This window comes from Ursus americanus, chromosome 36 (genome assembly GCF_024610735.1).
Source record: "Ursus americanus isolate L20-20 chromosome 36, mUrsAme1.1.p, whole genome shotgun sequence".
Taxonomy (NCBI): domain Eukaryota; kingdom Metazoa; phylum Chordata; class Mammalia; order Carnivora; family Ursidae; genus Ursus; species Ursus americanus.
In genome coordinates, this window is record NC_142162.1 from 4,326,870 (window position 1) to 4,335,839 (window position 8,970).

The following is an 8,970-nucleotide window of genomic DNA, read 5'->3' on the forward strand; positions in this document are numbered from 1 at the left end:
CAGGATAATTTGAGCAGAGTTTTCTAAAGGGGCTCTTTTTTTATTGGGGGGTGGGGAGGCATGTGACACAGAGAAGAGATGGAGGCTCTTGGGGTGAGGGGGAGGCCGGGACTTCCCTGTGGTGAATGGAGGGTGGTGGGACTGATCCTGATGGCCACACACACACACAGGTCAGCCGACCTGTGACGGCAGACATGTGTGGTCCCACATAGAAGGCAGTCCTCAGGTGCTCACGCCAGGGGTGCTAGAGCCTAGCTACTGGGCTTCTGGGCCGGTGTGGGACTCCTGTCTGGAGAGGGTATTTATAAAGGTGTGGGCCAAGTTGTGGGAAATCAAAACTACAAAGGAGAGTGTGGTACCCTGAGGCTTAAAACAGTGCCGGTCCTGAAGGGAAGGGGAGAAAGTAGTTTCCAGAGCTTAGAAGAAGGGGCAACCTTGGCAAGAGCAGTGGTCTTCAGTGGAGGGACATGGCCATCCAGAGGGGACCCAGAATTTACCCTCTCCTCTCCCTCTGACCTGCTGCTGGGGCTCTCTGTTGTCAAACCCCAAGGCAAGCCAGAAGACAAGAGAGCTCACCGATGAGGTCCAAAGAGCTCATCCTCCTGGGGCAGAGAGCAGAGAGGGACAGAGAGGGGGTCTGGAGGGGAAAAGAAAGATGTAGTAAAAACATTCCAATTAGTCCAATTTATTGAAAGAAAATGCGGAGACTTGGATTTCTTACATTATTTCCTTAATACTCAGTGTCACCTAGCCCATGCCTATAGGCACAAAAACAATGCTCTTTTACCTTCCTGACTTTTCTTTGAACATTTACAACTACCCTTTTGTCCTAAAGGCAATCAGGAAGGACAGTGATTAAAACGCTTATAAGGATTAATAATGCTAGCTTCAAAGTTCAGCGAAAAACCTCTTTTGATCAGAGTGTAAAATTTGACAAAATGTTGCTACGTGAAAACTGGATAATATCCACTAAAGACTGAAGAGAATTGAGTTTGTGCAGCCTAGTAAGTAAAGGTTGTTTCAGAGGGGCAGAATATTGAATCACAATCAACTGAAACCTTAGCAAGCCTAATTCATACATCTCTCTGCATGGATACCCATATTTTACCATTGTTTCTTTCTTTTTTTTTTTTGTTATTACTCTGGAAGATAATCCAATTTGCATTGCACATTTCCTCACAGAAATTTTGAATCTTATGAATATAAAAATCATGGACTTGGCCCAATTTTATTTTAATCAGTTTTTCTGTTTCCTAAGTCAGGATTAACTTCCCAGGATATATACAGAGATTTAGTAGCAAGAGCGACAGTGTGCACATTAAAATATGGAGAATTTCAGCAGCAATTTGAGTTATGGTAATTACCGGCTTTGTTTACACAGACATAGATGAAAAGCATAACCTTTTTGTTCCTGTCTTTTTTTTTTTTTTTTTTTAATTTGGAAAAACTGTGTGCTACCAACAGAAAAATCATACAACAGTTGTTTAATGTCATGGAGGAAATCAGGTGCAACCAACAAGACCTGAGAAATAGAGAGATCAAAACTGTCTGCCGTAGTGTTTTAACCATGTACCCTTCTCCTGGAGCCACCCGCACTGCTATAGGAAGGCCTTCCTGCTCGCTTTCTGCTCAGAATGATTGTCACACGTTCGCTTGTCCCAAACCAACCATCCAGTGGGTTTCCACTCACACTGGAACTGTCCAGTGTGGCCCTAACATCGTCTTCTTTTTCCACATTCATTCTCCACACCTGCTCCCTGGACCCATTTGCTTCAACCAGGAAATGGGCCTAACCAAAATGGGGCCCATGCTGGGGAAGAGGAGCAGAAGGAGGCAGATGGTGCCCAGCAACTAGGAGTCAACAGGAAAGGCACCAGTGCTCTCAGGGAGGGTGAGAAAATAAACCCATCCTTAAGAACACTCAAGAACGGACCAGGCCTGCGTTTTTAAGGCTTTTTGATACCAGATCTAGAAGCTTCCCCAAGACACCCATGCTTTTGTGACTACCAAGTTGTTCCTGTTAAAGGCAGCAGGCAGACAGAACTTTACATATCTTAGAATGATTAAAAAGGGATAAAATTACCCAAATGACTAGTGCTTGATCTCAATATCTTCTTCTCCCTCTTCCATTTGCATTTGTATACCAAATTGACTTATGGGCCATTGACCCAACTGAGGGTAAATCTTATTGATTGCTTAAAATATCTGTCCTGGTGGTTTATGGTAAACATAGTAATGGCCCCCAAAGACATCCACACCTTGATCCCTAGAACCCAAGGAGATTATATATTTGTGTGTGTGTGTGTGTGTGTGTGTGTGTGTGTGTATATAAATATATATATATGTATATTTTTTTTTTCAAGATTTTATTTAGAGAGACAAAGACAGTGGCAGTGAGCACGCGTGAGGAGGAGAGGGAGAAGCAGACTTCCCAAGCAGGGAGCCTGATGCAGGCCTCAATCCCAGGACCCTGGAATCATGACCTGAGCCAAAGGCAGATGCTTAACTGACTGAGCCACCCAGGCGCCCCTAACCCAAGATTATATTACCTTATATGGCAAAAGGGATTTGCAGATGTGATTAAGATTATTGCCCTTGAGATAGATTATTCTGGATTATCTGGGTAGGCCCAATCTAATCACACAAGTCTTTAAAAGCAAAGAATCTTTCCCAGCTGTAATCAGAGAACTAGAGAAACAACAGCATAAGAAGAACTCAATCTGTTGTCACTGTCTTTCAAGGTGAAGGATGGAGGTCAGCCTCGAGAAGCTGGGAAAGGCAAGCAAATGGATTCTCCCTTGGAGACGCTAAAAAGGATTGCAGCGGTGCCAACACCTTGACTTTAGCTCAGTGAGACATGTGGCAGACTTTCGACTTAAAACTATAAGATAATACATTTGCATTGTTTAAGCCACCACGGTAATTTGCTAAGCAGCAGAAGACTTATGCCGTCTTCATCACCTCAAGCTCAGAGTAGCACGATATAAAATTGCCAATTTCTCCAGCCTCTCTAGTCTCCAAGTCATCTTAGAAACTCCTGTTCCACCAAACCCTCGTCAAATGTCACTCTACTCACTAAACTCCCCGGTTCCAAAGGCTACAGGTGGCAGTTGTTTCCAACTAAGCTCCTCTGTATGTCAGATCGGAGGTGTGTCCTCTGGACCTGCCACAGGTCAGGCTGGAAGATTAGGAGTATTGCTGAAGATGACCTGAAAAGATTCCCTGGAGACAGTGGTCAGAATTTTCCAGGGGTTTCATCGCTAAACCTGTTTAATGAAAGGGATACACTGGACAGTTTGCAGTCTCACTGTATTGGCCAGTTATGCTGCCCTGTTGACAAAAAGTGTCCGTGTGCTGGAGTGAAACCACCTCGGCTACTCTGGCCAGAGTGGATCAAGGAATTAATCTCTGAACCAGGAAACTAGTCAGTAGGGGGGTTACATTATAAAACACGATAAGGCTAATTTTCCAGTCCCATCAGATGCTCTTCAAAGATGAAAGAGGGAGATGTCATTTGAAAGAGGTCATATGAGCCAGGAGAGACAGTTGAAGTCTAGAGGTGACTTAGTTGTTAAAAAGCTTTCTAGTTTAGTCCATATAATCCCCCTTCCCCTGGCCCTTTCCCCTTTGTCTAGTCTTACAAGTCAAACTGTCAAATATATCAAGTTTTGTATTGTTCAAATTTTCAGTTTACATACTACCGTAAGTTTCAGCCTTTTAGGTCTACTTAATGGTTGGGGCACCTTTTGTGACTTGCTTGAATGGTCTCCATTTGGTTTATCCAAGAAACAAGCACTATTCTGAAGGCAGGCTGGGCTACAATGATTCGTAGTAAAATTATACTACAAATGTATTGCTAAGAGCAAAGGACTGTATATTTAAAGTAATGAAGTCTCTATCAAAACAATCCAGAGTACAGGGATTTGGGTGAAGCTCGTGATACTGGTTAAATGTAGAGGAATTCTTTCTAGCATGTCTTGATCCAGCAGATTCCCTAGATATAAATCTCCTAACACAGTGGTCCTTAACCAGAGGTGGCCAACAAGAATCACCCTGGAGATTCCGAGTAGTCCATTTGCAGTACGGTTAGGACATGGGCATTTGACCAAGGTTTCTGGGTGATTTTCATGTGTATCCTGGCTCTCAAGCTATCTGCTTTTATTTTCTTTACTTCCTGAAAACTCAGTGATGTTTTAAAATGTCATAATAACAGTCCTTCTCTGGGCTGTAGTTACAGAAATTTTACCTTCTTGGACTTCTACACACACTGGCATAATTCGGAGTCAGCTTTTCATGATGATTATGTTAAGAGATTGGGCATTCAGTGTATTAGTGAAAAGTGCAGTTCTGAGTTTGTATGTTAACTCTTCTGATCCCTTTGAACTTTTGTAGACCACGCAGCAGCCACTTGTGAATTTAGTCCAAAGTAGTTTTGTAGCAATGAATGCATATTTTTTTAACTATCTGCTACCTCCTTATCTGTTTATTGAACTGCCACTCAATGTACTGTTGATCTCCTGAGCTACTTATATGTTTCAGACCCATGTGCTGCTCTTATGAAATTGAAAGACTACATTTATTTGATTTTTGTATTCTTCCTAAGAGCCTGGCAGGAATATTCTTGTGGGTTCAGAAGTTATATGCTAGTTTAGTGTTTTCAAATTGGGCCATAGATACTCCCAGGGACACACAATATATTCTAGGAGGTATTCTGGACCAAAGGACAAACTTCCAGATAGTTAACACACATATGTACTTTTTATTGAAACTGATCTGCTGGTATACTACTTCTTCTTCCCCAACTCCCTTATTTCAATTGCCCTTCTCTAAAAGATACGTACACATTTCAATCATCCTCAGCCTTATTCTGGTGTAAAAAACTCTGAGCTTGAACCAAAGAACTTCTGTATTTTGGTACTGGGACCCAAAGTATGGCTTCTGCCTTTTCTTGGCTTACACAGGTTTCTGGTAAAGGTGAACCGTGGCATGCTAAATGAAGTATTGTTGCCCATGGTGGAGTGTTCTGAATCCGAATACAGCAGAACCATGCAGTTATGGGGAATTATGATAATTTTCCTTTAATGTTCTCACCTCTTCCATTCGTGCATGATTGTCAAAGAATGCACTACCCCTGAGGAAGAGTTCAAGGGTTTTGTTCTGACAAAAACTGAGAAAGTTCATCTACTGGAGAACCTCTCCACAGGAAGTTTGGGCAAAAGGACAGTGATCCCAGAAGGAGATCTGAGATGCAGAAAGAAAAGCAAAGAAAGTGATACAAGTCTGGGTAAACATTTTTTAAAATGACTCTAAAAATAGTGATAATAGTAATATTTATTGATATTCAAAGAAAAAGTATACTTAAAGCACTAGGCAATAATTGAATCTATGTCAAAAGAAGGGTTAATGAATGGGGTTAAAGCCTTCGAAGGTCCTTATGTTATCCGGGAGAAAGACAGAAATTTTGTTTTAGATTTTAAACACTGATGAATTAAGCACGCATGTCTTATCTAAAACAAATAGAATCAGAGAGCAAAATCCCTAAAGTAGTAAAGGGAAATGTGAAATAGTAAAATAATTAAATTAATTAAAATAAAATTAATAATAATAAAATTGGAAAGAAGGATAAAAAGAAACAGAACATCTGAAAGGAACCCAAATTAAGATAGATTCAAGTCCACCATGGAGCTTACATGCTAGAGGAGAAAACATACCACTGGCAAGTGAAAGGAATAAATATGTAATAGCACGTAACAGTACACGCTGTGAAGAAAAACCAAATAAGGTAAAGCAGCATGTGGTACCCATGAGGAAACTCTTTTTAGATAAGGGAAGATCTGACAGAAAGAGAAAGAGGAAGCAAGACTCCAAGCCTTTTTTTTTAATTTTAAGATTTTATTTATTTGAGAGCGAGAGAGCACAAGCAGGGGGACAGTCAGGGGGAGGGGGAGGGGACAGGGAGGAGCAGAGGGAAGCACAGTCTCCGCTGAGCAGGGAGCCAGAGGTTTCAGGTTCGATCTCAGGACCCTGGGTTCATGACCAGAGCCAAAGGCTGATGCTTAATTGATTGAGCCACCCAGACACCCCTCCAAGGCTTTTTATCTTGGGTAAGAAGAGAGGTTGAGAAGAGAGGAGACAGCCAGTGAGGTAAGAGGAAAACCAGAGTACAGCCTGGTGAGGAAGTGTCTCAACAAGGAGGGCATGATCCACTGTGAAAATAGGAATGCCTGGTTAATTTACTACCCACATCTTCCCCAGCCCTGGGGAACACGGCCAGTAGCAGGCTCAGCATCAGGAAGAGTTCATCACAGACTGGGCAGGCACAATTAAACCTACAGAGCACAGCAGCTAAGTGTAAGGACTCTGGGGCCAGACTACCTCAGGCTGAATGTTGGCTCCATCTCTTTCTGGTCATGAGCTGTGTGATCGTGGGCAAATCATTTAACCTGTGACTTGGTCTTCCCATCTGTAATATGGGGATAATAACAGCACTTGCTTCCCTGGTTGTCACGATTAGTTGAGTTAATATTCATAAAGTACTTAAAATATACTTGACAGAAAGTAACCATCACATTAAGTCTTTGTTAAAAAGAAATCTCCCTATAATGGTAAAGACAGGAAGGACAACTTGGCTCCTAAAGTACCGGCTTGCATTCTCAACAGGTTCAAGTTGGCACTAGACTTATGTAATTGAATTAATCAGCATGACTGATAGGATAATTATATTCTGATAAAAAAACAGCAGGAAATAAACTATGGTTGGAACATGTCTAGTTCTTTGCTGTAGAGTACTGAATTTAGGATGTATTTTCATATCAAGTTATATTTCAGTTGTCATAAGAGTGTACTATTAAATGCTTACTGGTTCAGAGCGCTAACCTATTACTCTTTTGCAGCTGGATTATACCCTTTTCTCCTTCCAATCTAAAATAAACTCAGATGAAAAGTGACAGTAATAAACACTTTATCCGCATTAAGAGAAGAAATAGAATCCTTTCTTGGTAGTAGGTATTACAAAGAGTCAAACAAATAACTTTTGTATAACACACTGAAGTAGGTGCTTTGAAGGGTTCAGACAAGTTTCTGGCTCTTATTAATGTGAAAGATAAAATGCGTAAAATGAGGCGATTACACAATGGGAGTATATGGCTAATGAATGATATGGGAAGGATTTTCAGAGATAAGACACGGCAGAGCTCACTACTGGTTGTAAAAAAGTTTCATGAATGAAGTGAGGTTTTTATTTGGGTCTGGGTAAAGGGAGTCATTACAATGATTATATTTTAGGATTTGCAAGGACTCAATTTATCTCTGATGTGAGCTTCCTTAAGTAACTGCTAGAGGAAGTGCTTCAGCAAAATGAAGGAATAAACTAAAAGGAAGACACTGGATTCGTAAAACCAAGGCTTCAGTGTAAGAGAAGGGCAAAGGGAAGTGCTGGGATGATAGCTATTGAGCAGGACTAGAGAGTCACATGCACAGATTGGAGCAAGAGAACAGAGGAGGGAGGGAGAGGGGAAATGGAATGGATGGGGGATTTGATATGTTTCGTGTTTCATTTGATGTGACAGATGGGAGGTATCTGGATTCCCTGGAGCATTTGGGAAAAAACAAAAACAAAAAACAAGCAATAGGTGAATCAAAACCACCACTACCAACAAAGACAAGTGGGAGAACATCCTTACTAACTTGAGGACAGTGTTAAAAAATAATCATATCACGTTACTCATCTTAACAGTGAATAATATTTACAGTCATGATAAGTACTGCTCACTTAACCAAAAATTATTACAAAGCTATTTGCAGAATGGGGTGGAAAGAACAGTTAAGAGACTTAATCCTCAACTACCCTAATTCTGAAGATAGTTTCTATGCCATTAAAAAAATAGCAACATATAATTTAGAAATAGGGAGGTGCACTCCAGGAAGAGCCAAAAAAAGTTGAAAGTATTTCCCCGAGGAGGGAGATTTGGGGGACGGTTCTGGTGGAGGGGTAGGCCAGTATTTATTTCATTGCAGGCCTTGAAAAGGCATTATACAGAAAAGCAAAACAAAACACATTGTTTAAAAATTAAATTAAAGGACATGGGGCACCTGGGTGGCTCAGTCAGTTAAGCAACCGACTCTTCATTTTGGCTCAAGTCATGATCTCAGGATTGCCAGGCCAATCCCTGCATTGGGCTCCACACTGGGTGTGCAGCCTGCTTAAGCTTTTCTCTCTCTCCCTCTGCCCCTTCTCTCTCTATCTCTCCTAAAGAAAAAAAAAAAATTAAAGGGGTGGACAGGAAAATCAAGATTTTGCGAAGTGATTCTACACAGGGGCCTGATAGATCTCTTTCATTCATACAACAAACATTTATCAAGCATTCTCCTGAACCAGGTGCTAAACTAGGCCCCAGGAATACGACAGTGAATGAAGACATGGTCCCTGCCCTCTGGAGCCTAGTTTACTAGAGCAAATAGACAATGCGATAGATAGGTAGGTAGGTAGGTAGGTAAATAAATAAATAAATAAATAAATAAATAAATAATGAAAGAAGTACAGATTGTAATAATACATGGTGTGATTAGAAAAGATTATTGTGATAGAAAATGGTAGTGAGGTCCTTCCCTGACAAAGTTAACTGAAGATTTCCTTCTGAGATGAGCTGGCACAAAACAAGGAAGGATATGTGTAGACCCCCAGGCAGGAAAGTCCGGTGGGTCCAGAAACTTGTTAGAAAGCCACTGCCGCCAGAAGCACCAGAGGTGAGCAGGAGGATGGCTCTGATGAGTTTGGAGACCCAGAAGGGCCCACCCAGACCATATTGCCATAGGCAAGCTAAGGGAGTCCTCAGTTGGTAGATGTTTTGTTTGTTTGGTTAGTTTTGTTTTTAGTAAGGCAGGGCCCAACTGAAGACCCTGAGATCAAGACCCCAGCAGAAATCAAGAGTCAGATGCTTAACCTTAGGCATCACCCAGGTACCCCATCAG